Genomic DNA, 11749 nt, shown 5'->3' on the forward strand with positions numbered 1-11749 from the left:
TCCCTGAGAAGCCAAAGCCCAAAACAAAGGACCCAAAGGATCTCTCTTTCCTCCACAAGTTTTGCAGAGACACACTGGGTCTGTGGACTTCCTTCAGAACTGGGGTGCATAAAAGAGAGGCTTTGGCAGTCATAGGAAAGAATTCTGGCTGGAGAATGACAATCTCCACCTGCTGACAACTCAAGGTAAGTCCAGAATCAATGTCTTTGTTTGCAAGGAGAACATTATTTTTATTTGAGGCCAATTTATCTCACAGACAGGGGCTCTGCTCCTCCAGCCTTGTCTACTCTAGTAGGAAAGACTATTGAGATAGAATCCAGTGTTACTCCCACCTGCCAGTTCCTTTTATTCTTTCCACATAGGAACTACTAACAACACAGATCCAGTAACCAGGCATTTCTTCTGTTCCAGTCCCATAATGCCTCAAGGAAAGGATGGTCCCAATACTGCAGTTAAAAGTTTCTAGCAAGGGGCAGATGCAGTGAATTGAGCACCGGCCCTGGAGTCAGGAGAACTTGGGTTCAAACACAGACTCAGACACTTAACACACGCTAGCTGTATGACCTTGGGCAAGTCACTTAACCTCAATTGCCCTACCTTCCCCCTCCAAAAAGACCCAAAAAAAAGTTTCTGGTATCATAGACCATCAGGACTAGAAGGGGCCATAAAATCCCAAAGTCCAACCTTCTCATTCTGACAAATAAGGTAAATTAGCCCTAGAAAGTGATTTGCCTAAAGTCTCAGAGCAAGTGGCTCCCATTATATTGTTCGAGAAATCAGGAACTACAGATTAATTTCCAAGATTTTGATAATCAAACCTCCTTTGCCAAGTGTGATTGATTCAGCATCTCTGGAAGAAATTAAGATATATAAATTGAGTCCTGGAGAGGTGTTTTTTGTTTTTTGGGTTTTTTGGGTTTTTTTTAGTTTTACATGGTTTCATTTTATTCAGTTTGGATGTAATCTCTTTCAGAGTTAACTCTACTTCAGTTTGTAGATGAAATGAAAATGTAGAAAGGTCCACTTCATATTGGCTGGCACATTTGTGGGCATCTATTCCCTTTTTCACAAGCAGTCAACTGTAGAAAAGTCTATCTGAAGAGTCTTACGCTGAAAAGTAACCTAAGACCAGGCAATGATCTCTACAATGATCCTTGAGGTACAACTGTAGCAAGTTACTGTAATTTGAGCTTAAAAAACATTAGACCAAGAGGAATTCTCTCAAATGGGCTAAATGTGTTTCATTTTAGACAACCTACATGACAGATTTTTAAAAACAATGCCTCCACTCCAAATAAATCAAGGTCAAAAATAAATGAATAAAGCTCAAGATGACATCAGTCCAAGTTTGTCCAAGTCCTGGTGTTGTGTAGATGACAAAAAGCAGCAGCCAGTTATGATGACAGGTGATTCAAAGTAATCAGCTGAACTTGTTAACATTTCTCCATTTCTAAACTATTCTTAAGGAAAATCATATATGGAGTCACACCATCCTCCTTTTATTGGTAATCCAACCTTTCCAATGAAGTTATAAGAGCTAGTAATGTGGGAATTTATTTTGCTAGATCATGTAGAGATGTGTTAAAGGATTTATTTTTCAGATTTGAGTTTTGTTTTGGGGGTATTTTTGCTCATTAAGGTGTGGGGGAACAGAGAAAGGGAAAGATTAATACAATAATTGTTGCTTGAAAAAATAAAAAAAATAAAAATTTTTAAAACATTATAAGAGTCAGGGAATATTTTTGATGTAGACTTCTTCAAAAATGTCTTGTACTACTCCCACAGGTCAATAGGCTCTTTTTCTTTATTCCAAAAAGAGGGCCCTCTATATATCTTGAACATTGCTTTTGCCAGTGGTAAATAAAATTCTGTTTCTAACCACCCCATCATCTAAGGCCCCCTTTTTCCATAATACCCTTTCCCCACCTAAAAAAAAGATGCATTTAACCATAATGTCCAGCCAACAAAAAAATTGAGTTGCTCCTACCACATTGACCCAGTGTCTCTAACATATATTGTAAAATCTTCTATTTGACCTTCAAAGCCCTTTACAACCTAAGCTCAAACAATTTTTTTCAACCAAAGTGGCCTTCTCAAGGTGTCCCACAAACAACATTCCCCAGTTCTCCATGTATAACACTCCATTCACCAATCTCTCAACTCCAGGCCTTTGTACTGGCCATAAATTGTGCCTGAAACGAATTCCCTTATATATACACATATATGGTAGGGAGTTCCCCCATCCCACCCTAAGTTGATGCAGTCACAGTAGGCCCAGAATGTAATCACAGGTGTTAAACTATCTGTAAGATATGTCTATGCACTATCTCTTTATGAGTCATGAACATCTCTCTGATTGAGGCAAGAAAAAAACAGCTGGATTGACTGAGAAAACAAATTAGCAGGTCAGCTAGGTGGTACAGTGAATAGAGCATTGGCCCTGGAGTCAGGAGGACCTGAGTTCAAATCCAGCCTCAGACACTTGACACACTTACTAGCCATGTGACCTTGGGCAAGTCACTTAACCCCAACTGCCCTTCCTCCCCCTCTAAAAAGAAAAAAAAATTAGCTATACCTCTGGAGGGGTATAAGACAGGAGCTTTTGGGCTCCAGCCTCTAGCAGGTTTACTCTTGATCCCGGCAGCCAGAAGGACAGCAGCAGAGAAATGAAAGAGGATTATTTTCTTTATTCTTCTCAAGGGGATTGCTGATAATGGGAGCACCAGCTTCTACAGCATCCCCTAATTACTCTTCTCGTAGGGGCAGACAAGAATAAGAGTTCCAATTCCTACAACATTCCTCTAAGTCTCAATAGGGGCCAGTCGAGGCAAGCACAGCATTCCAGTTTTCTTCCCCACTTGCTGACTAGTATTCACTTGATATACAGAGGGCCACACAAAGAAAGCAATTTGCCAACAATAGCCTCACAAGTTTACATTAACTTTAGCAACAGCATGGTGCTTTAGCACAGAGACATGTGCAGTGTGCTGTTTACAACTTAACTCAAATGTTTATATTATCTTATATCTCACTGCACAAGTGCAGTGAGATGTAATGGGAAGTAGTAGATTGTTTATGGCCATGGATCCTGGGGCCTAGTATCTTAAAAAGAAAACAAATCCACCTAACATACAAGAGGTTAAACTGCTGAATTCTGAAGTCCTTAAGTCAGTCAAGGCTCTGTATGGTTGTGGAGTGAAAGAATAGGAGGGGATTTCTCTCTTCTCACCCCACATCTGTCATGCCATTTGGCAGTAAAGTAGGCAACAAACGATCAAACAGTTAAAGAATGAGAGAGACTGAAAATGGGGAGCTACCTATGGAGGAGACTCCTACAAGGAAGGAAGAATAGAATTTCTTCAGCCTTTCCACCTATATTGACCAATATCAATTTGAAGGAAAGGTCCTTGACTAGTAAGAGACAATACATTCATTGGGAAAAAGACTCACTCTAGACACAAATACCAAGACACTGTCATCAGAGGGAGAAGGCAGTTTCAAGGAGTATGATAAGTAGTAGCAGAGAAGAGAGTCATATTATAGAAAGTAACAGACCCTGGAAAGCCAGCTAAGCCACCCACTCAGCAGAGATACCACAACCTAGGGGATCTGCATGGGGACTCTACGAAAAGAAAAACAGCTACGAGGCCGTGCAGGATGAGGAGTGATGGGATGCTTTTGCGTCTGTGTAGTAAATGTCAATTGACTGATTGACTGATACATAAAGAAAGGATAAAATGGAATAACCCAATAATTCAATAAGCATTCCCCCAAGTATAGCAGCCCCTTCAGCATATCCCAGCAACTTACTTTCCAAGGTTAGTTCCCCTGGTTTCAGATATGCTCTGATTCCACACCCCTAAAACTATACCTTAGAAACCCCCATCAATGCATTTACCTTTACTCTAGGTCAGAGCTGTCAAATATATAGTCCAGGGGGCCTTGTGTGGTTCAAAGTACTCCTACTACTGCCAAACCAGATTAAAATGTAGCTCCTGAGTTTAATGTTTTGATGTGTTAATAAAAAAAGAAATATATAAACACATATGGTTTTCTAAGTCAATAAGCAATTTCCAGAAATCCTTTTGCATGGTTCAACAGGCCTTGTTTCTATATGAATTTAACACCATTGCTCTAGTCACCCAGGTTAGCTCAAGGCAAAGGCATTTATTGAAATGGTATAGCATAAACAGTAGCACCAAAACATTTCCCCCATAAACCTCTCATACAAATGTAGTATCCAATAGAAGAGTGGACACGCACACACAAAAAACACCAGTAGGAAGGCACACATATAGGGAACACTTGTAGTCAAACAGACTCATACACAGTAGGATCCTGATGTCTTTTCTCCTGGTGAAAAGTCTACATTTGAACTCTACATTCTTTTACTTCCTTTAACAAACTGTGAATAGAACTTTTGCAATCTGAGAATTATCTATTCTAAATCTTGGAGAAAACTTTAACATCTCATTATCTGTTACCTGTCCTTAAGTACTAGAATTTCATCAAATGACGTGGGGTGGGGGTGGGGGGTACCTCAACTGATCAGGGATTCCCCAGTCAGCTCCCTACCACATAAATACCTACTTTGTACCAAGAGTGTGCTAGGCAATGGGTATATAAAGAAAAAATGGAAATAGTCCCTGCCTTCAAAAATCTTGTGTTCTATTGAGGAGAGGAGGAGGAGGGAGAGAACAATATATATGTTGAAAATTTAATATAAAATTTGTTGTAATGGAATTAGCAGCTGGAGAGGAAGAGATAGTTTTTCTATATGAGATGGCAACTGAGATGAATTTTGAAGAAAATTAAGGGTTATAGGAGGCAGAGGTAAAAAAAGAACATATAGTTGTGGGAAACAATGTCAGCAAAAACAGACAGGAAATAGAGGTTTATAGAGAAGGAACAGCAAGTCTGAATACAGATCGAATTGTTGTTTTTCACTTTATTTTTTTCATGGTTTTTTTTTTGTTTGTGTTCTCTCACAACATCATTAATATGGGAATGTATTTTCCATGATTATACATGTATAACATAGTAAATTGCTTACCATCTCAGGGAGAGGAGAGGGAAGAGAGACAGACAGACAGACAGACAGAGACAGAGAGAGACAGAGACAGAGAGAGAGAGAGAATTTGAAATTCAGAATTTAAAAAAAACAAATGTTAAAAAATTCTCATTGTTTAGCATAATGCCTGGCACATCGTAGTTGCTTAATAAATATTTATTGACTGAGGGGACTCTAAACAAACTTTGGAGCTGCAGAACCCACAAAATGACACAGAGAAGCTAATCTCCCACTGAGGACAGCCCAGCAGGCTGGCAGGAATCGGCCCACGCAGAGGCTTTAGCCCCAGGGCAGGCCTGACCAGCCGCAGGCTGGAGGGACTCCAGATCAGCGTCAGCTGTGGCTGTTTCCAGATTTATCAACACTTAGATTCGAAGGACAAAGTGAGAGGTCAGTGCAGTTTGGACTTTGGGACCCAGTAAGTGGGAGTGCATGGCTTTTGCCCGGGGGGGGGGGGGGGGGCGTGCACAGCTAGCCAGCGCCACATGGCAGCTTCAGCTCCTGGCCTGCAGAGTGTAAGGGGACCAAGCACCAGTCTGAGGGGTAATCGCTCTTGCTTTAACCTGCTTGGATCTGGATTGCAGTCTAGGATGGAGGTCCTGGGGTGTGTGTCCAGCTTGCCAGAGCTTGTGTGGAGACCTCAGAGAGGGCACCCATCTAATACCTCTGGCAGCTGAGAAAACCCCAGCATTTGGGACAAAAGCTCCCCTGTCTGGTGATTCCAACATTACACTCCTATTTTGGGGACAAAAAGGAGCAAAGCATGGAACAGGAGGAAGACAGTGAAGTCAGAACTCCTGCACCAAAAGCTTCAAAGGAAAATACGAGCTGGTTACAGGCCACAGAGGACCTTAAGAAGCAGATAAGAGAAGTGGAGGAAAAATTAGAAAGAGAAATGAGAACAATGCAAGAAAATTATGAAATGAGAGTCAACAGCCTGACTGAGGAAAATAATAGGGGTATGGGAGAAAAAAATGGGAAAGAGCAGATTGGAGGAGGGGATATCCTATGGGACTGCTATTTTGGGGCGGTGGGTAGGGGAAAAATGGGGAGAAAATTTGTAACTCAAAATTTGGAGGAAATGAATGATGTAAATCAGAATTTAATAAAGCATTTGAAAAAAAAAGAAAAGAGTCAATCATTCAACAAAGTATTTATTAAACTCTTACAATGCATGAGGCACTGTGCTAAGTGATACTTCTTTACTCCCAGGAGGTATGAAGAAATTCCTTAGCCAACCTGATGGAATTTTAGGGTGGCTAGTCACTATCTGGGTGAAGGAGTACCCCTACCACTGGTGGCCTTTAAAAGTATGGGCACATTCTGAGGAGAGAATCATCTATTTCTGGTGAGGGAGTTGACAAAAGAGCCATCATGTGGGAAGAACCCACTCCTGCCCTAGAGAGCTTCTCTGTACCTCTCCCAGAATGGGGGAGGGAGAAGAAGCATAAGAAAGACAGAATGAGGATTTCCCTTTCCCACTGCCCCCTCCGCCCCAATTTAGCAATAGCATCTTGTTCCTTTGGAGCAACTTGCCTAGTAGAAAGGGGAGTCACTACACCTAGTAGGAAGCCAATCCTTCCAGGAAGTGCAGCTGTGGCATCCATTTAAGCTGTGGAGGGGGCCCAATAAAGCAACCTGCACAAGGCTTCAGACAAGAAGGAAAAGATATCAGGGTCCTGTAATGCTGGAGGTGTGAATTGTCTTGACGTTTATGTTCTCTAAGTATGTGTGCCTCTCTCTCCACTTGTGAACTCTCTGGTTCCACTTTTCCCACTGATACCATGTATATTTGTGGGAGAGAGGACATAAAGTTTATGGGGGAGATGTTGCATTGCTATTCTTTTATTATGCCACATTAGGAAATGTCTTTGCTTTGAGCTAATTCTATCAACTCGTTGACTATTAAAAGTGAATGCATCAGTCCTGCTTGAGAACTATAGGTTTAGAAGTGTAGTCCCACAATCTACCTTGAACCTGAAGCAGTGGATCCCCGAGGGACTCACCCTAGAGTTGTAAGTAGGGAGTGGGGGAGGGTAATCTAGAAAAGGGTAGAGCTGAATAAAAAGAATGAGACAGAAAATAGGGCTTGTTATTTATGTAAATTTTTTTATTTCATCCCAATTAAAACCTTTTAGATGATAATATATATATATATATTTATTTATTGACTGATTGAGAGAAAATCACAGGTCCAGCCCCCTCCACTCACCCAAACAAAAATATTATTGCATAATTTTACCATAATTTATTTAGCTTTTAACCTTGTTTTTGGATATTTAGGGTGTTTCTAGGCTTTTATGTGTATGTGCAGGGTTTGGGGTTTTTTTTTCCATTATAACTAATGCAACTATGAACATTCTTTAAGTTTGGGGGGGTGCTGTTTTGACAATATTTTCATGATAAATTCACAACAATGGAATTAGCAGGTCAGAGGGCATGACTTTTTAAAAATGTTTACTCCATGTTACCAGACTGCTCTTCTTCTAGAAATTCTACAAGTTTGCAGTTCTACCAGTAATGAATGACTATTCTGGTTCTTCTATAGCCCTGTCAGCATAGAATTTTGTTGATTTTAATTATTTTTTTGCCAATTTGGTAGATGTTCAATGAAACCTCATAGCTATTTTATTTTGCATATTTTTCCATTTGATAGCATCTTGTTTTTTCCAATTATGTAAAGATTATTTTGCATATTTTGATTGATAATAAAGTTAAGCAGCACTAATATTACAAAATTACTAATAATTTGTCTCTTTTCAAAACTTTTTTCTACCCACTTATCCATTGTAAATGGGAGCTTCTACTTTTGTTAATATCTAACAATTCGTTATATATTTTAGATAATAATGTTTTAAAAATCTATCATATTTCTGAGTGAAGTGAGCAGAATCAGGAGAATATTGTACACAGTGACATTGCTATGGCAGATTTAACTTCTCAGTAGCACAGTGATCCAAGACATTTCCAAAAGACTCGTGAAAGAAAATGCTATCCACATCCAGAGAAAGAACTATGGAGTCTGAATGCAGATTGAAGCATACTATCTACTTTTTTGTTGTAGTTTTTTCTTTCTCGTGCTTTTTCCCTTTTCTTCTGATTATTCTTTCACAACATGACTAATGTGGAAATATGTTTAACATGATTGTACATGTGTAACCTATAGCAGATTGCTTGCTGTCTTGGGGAGGGGGAAGGGAAAGGAGAGAGGGAAAAGATTTGGAACTCAAAATCTTACAAAAATGAATGCTGAAAACTATGTTTACACATAATCAGGAAAAAAATAAAATACTATTAAGTGCAAAAAATAGTTCATATTTGCTGTAAATATTCTTTCCCAATCCTCTTTCTTTTAATTTTTTTTTGTTTTATAAATATTTTTAATTTATTGTAGCCAAGCATACCTATCTTCTCCATAATAATTACTTGCATTTGCTAAATAGAAAAAAAAAAGTCAGTACCCCTCCATAATGGAGTTAAATACATTATTTACAACCTTAGAGTCAGTCATCCTTATGGCCTACCTCTTTCTCACCCCTTATATCTAATTAGTAGCCAAGTCTTCTTGTATCTCACATCTGTCAGTTTTCTGTAACTCACAGGACCACCACCATAGTCTAGGCCCTCTTCTTTCATACCTGGACCATTGCAATACACCCTCACTCCCAATCTTCCTTGGACTTTTTCGGTTGTCTTTATATCTTTTCAGATCATCCGCCGCAGTTTCCAAAATGGTGTTCATAGAGCACAACTCTGACCATGTTACTCCTCGGCTCATGAAGATCTATTCCAGTGGCTCCCCCTTTGTCTCTAGGATAAAATACAAAATCCTTTGGTTGGGTTTGATAGTCCTTTAAAAAACTTCTATCTTTCAATATGAGACAGTGGCAGAACTTATCTGGATGACATGAGATTAAAAGGAGAGAAGAGGGAATTCACAGTGAATGGCCTTGATTTTTTCTATACAATATGAAGCAAGGTTCTCAGTTCTCAAGGTTCTCTCAAATGAGGGAGACACAGGAGGTTTGAGAGGGATGAAAAGGTTTGGAAGAGCTGCTGTGGAGAGTGGGATAGTGAGTTCACAAGGTTAGTATAATAGGATTGCCTAGCAGCAGTAAGGTCCCAGTTGGAGTTATATGACATAGATTTATAGTAGACTCAGTCAAAACAATTGTATGATTTCCTCTTTTTATTCAACAGCATGTGTATAGGAGCAAAGGCAGCAGATGGCAGGAATGATCCAGTGTTGAGGCTTGTCAGGGTACAATATCAGTGATATGATAAGGGGCCCAGGGACTCCAGAGAAGAGAAAAATAGAGAACTGAACTGGTTCGCCAAGAGGTCAAGATGGGGGGAAGAGGAGAGAGTAGCCGTGCAAGGGAAATGACCCGGGAGACAACTGCAGGATGAAGGGTTTAGACATCACAGTGGCAAGAGGAGTAGGGTTCAGTAAAGGAAGGCAGAAGGAGAGGTGGAAAGCCAATAGATGATGGTCAGATAAGGATATTTTGGAATTCTTGAACATTGAGCTGGTGCGTTTGTGAGTGATGCCAAGATCAAGGATATGACCATCTTTGTGTGGGGCTGATGTGGAATGGAGGAGTAAGTAAGCAGGTCCTGGGAAGTGAGTAGGAAAGTCAATATGTATGTTGAAGTCCCAAAGAATGAGGGCAGAAGCTGGGAAGGAGAGAAAAATTGTAAACCAGGTTGTTGTTGTGTGTCCTTAGTTCCTGAAGAGGACCATAATATCAGGAAGGTGATACTGTGACTTGCAAGTAAGTTGGATTTAAATGAGGTAGATCTGTGCAAAGTCACCAGCCTCACTTTCTCCTCTAGAGTCATCTGGGCCCAGTGGCAAAATATAGATCAGGATGACTGGAGGTGGTGTTGTGCCCAAACCCAAATCACATGCCACCTGATTTGAAGCCCACTATTAAGCCCCTTTATATTTGTCTTTGTCTGTATCCTACACCCTGTAATAGCTTGAAACAGATTAAGGCATGGTCTTGCATATTGCCCAAGGTATAGTTCCCTAACCCCCGACTTCCTGAATTAGCATTCTGTATATCATCTATGTACAAGGATCAGTCCTGGGGTTATGGTACAGGTCCCCACACCCTTTACCCAGAACATGATCCCTAGCCTGTCCCCATCACCCAACATCCTCTACCCTTTACCCAGAACATGACCTCTAGCCTGTCCCCATTACCCAATGACCCTTCACCCCTTCACCCTGTACCCTCCACCCCGTTCTGGGAGGGACCCCCCTTCCAAGAAAAGTGGCACCCACCATCTTGGATTTAGGAAATCCCCTAGTTTTATCAGCCATAGTGCTATCCCATAGTGCTGAGTCAGTCAGTCAGTCAGCAAGCATTTGCTGAGTGCTTATTCCATGCCAGGCACTCTGTTAAGCACTGGAGATTCAAGGAAAAGGCAAAAACAGTCCCTGCCTTCAAGGAGCTCACAGTTTAATGGGGGAGAAAACATGGAAACAACTTAGTATATACAAATATATACAGTTATCCCCTCCACATCATGACTTTCCCCGTCACAGTTTAGATTTATCAAAGGTCAGCATAAGAAGTTAAGTGAGAATTTGGGGGAAGCTTTGCAGAAGCTACAAATGATGCACAAAAGCCAGTAGATGACACAGAAAAAGTTTAGAAACTTAGAAATGCATAAAATATATGTTATAGTATTTTATATCAACATATTTTATCTTCTGATATCATAATAATTCAGACTTCTTCTCTGATACAAAGGGAGGGCCAAAAAATTATATACAGATTTTCCGGGTCCCGGGGCAGGATATGGAGGGGGGGCATACCCCTAATCCCCACAATGTGGAAGGGAGGAAATGGAATGTGTATGGAGGAAATGGAAGTCACTCTGAGGAAAAGGTGTTAGCAACTGGGAGAACTAAGGAAAACCTCCTGAAGTGTGTGTGTTGGGGGGGGGGGGTGTGGACGGGAATTAGAGCAGCTGTCTTGAATTGAAGTCAGTGAAGGTAAGGGTGGGGAGAGAGGAAGGGGTAGGACATTCTAGCCTTGAGGATAGCTAGTGCAAGGCAAGGAGAGAGGAGATGGAGTGTCATGGTCAAGGAACTACAAGTGAACCAGCATTGCTGGAACCTAGAGATGGTGGAGAAAAGTTTAAGAATATTAGAAAGGTGGGATAGGGTCAGGTTATGAAAAGCCTTAAATACCAAGCGAGGAGTTTATATTTGATGCTAGAAGTAATAAAGTTCCATAGGAAATCATCGTAGAGAATGAAGTGAAGGGGCAGGGAACTTTATTGGACCTATGTTTTAGAAAAAACTGTCCTGGAAACTGAGTGGAAGATAGAATATAGAAGGGAGACTTGAGACAGGGAGACCCATTAGAAAGCTATTGTAATAGTCCAGAAAAGAAGTAACAATTAATTATTTTGGTAACAAAGTTTTTTTTTTAAAGAGGGAGGTAATAAGAGTGGTGGCTGTATGAGTGTAGGGAAGGCAATGTATACACGTGATATAGTGAAGATAAAAATGACTAGATTTGGCAACCGATTAGATGTATGGAATGAGTGTGATGGAAGAGCTGAGGATGGCACTAAGTTTGTGAGGAGGATAGTACTTCCTCTACAGTAATAGGTGACCTGGGAAGAGAGAAGGGTTGGGGAGGAAGAATAAAGAGTTCT

At 40.5% G+C, this 11749-nt stretch overlaps 1 long non-coding RNA gene across 7 annotated transcripts in view; it reads right to left on the reverse strand.

The window, feature by feature from the left end:
* Positions 1–7207: 7207 nt before the first annotated feature.
* LOC138177285 (uncharacterized) overlaps positions 7208–11749 on the reverse strand; it is a 60279-nt gene continuing 55737 nt past the window's right edge. For all 7 annotated transcript variants that reach the window (XR_011172464.1, XR_011172469.1, XR_011172465.1 and 4 more), the window contains one exon: positions 7208–8881. This is a non-coding gene — a long non-coding RNA (uncharacterized lncRNA). The remainder of the gene's footprint in view (positions 8882–11749) is intronic.

Source organism: Petaurus breviceps, unplaced genomic scaffold, assembly GCF_028583685.1.
Source record: "Petaurus breviceps papuanus isolate PSGF00001 unplaced genomic scaffold, PetGlider_PUasm1.0 90383, whole genome shotgun sequence".
NCBI classification, from domain to species: Eukaryota; Metazoa; Chordata; class Mammalia; order Diprotodontia; family Petauridae; genus Petaurus; species Petaurus breviceps.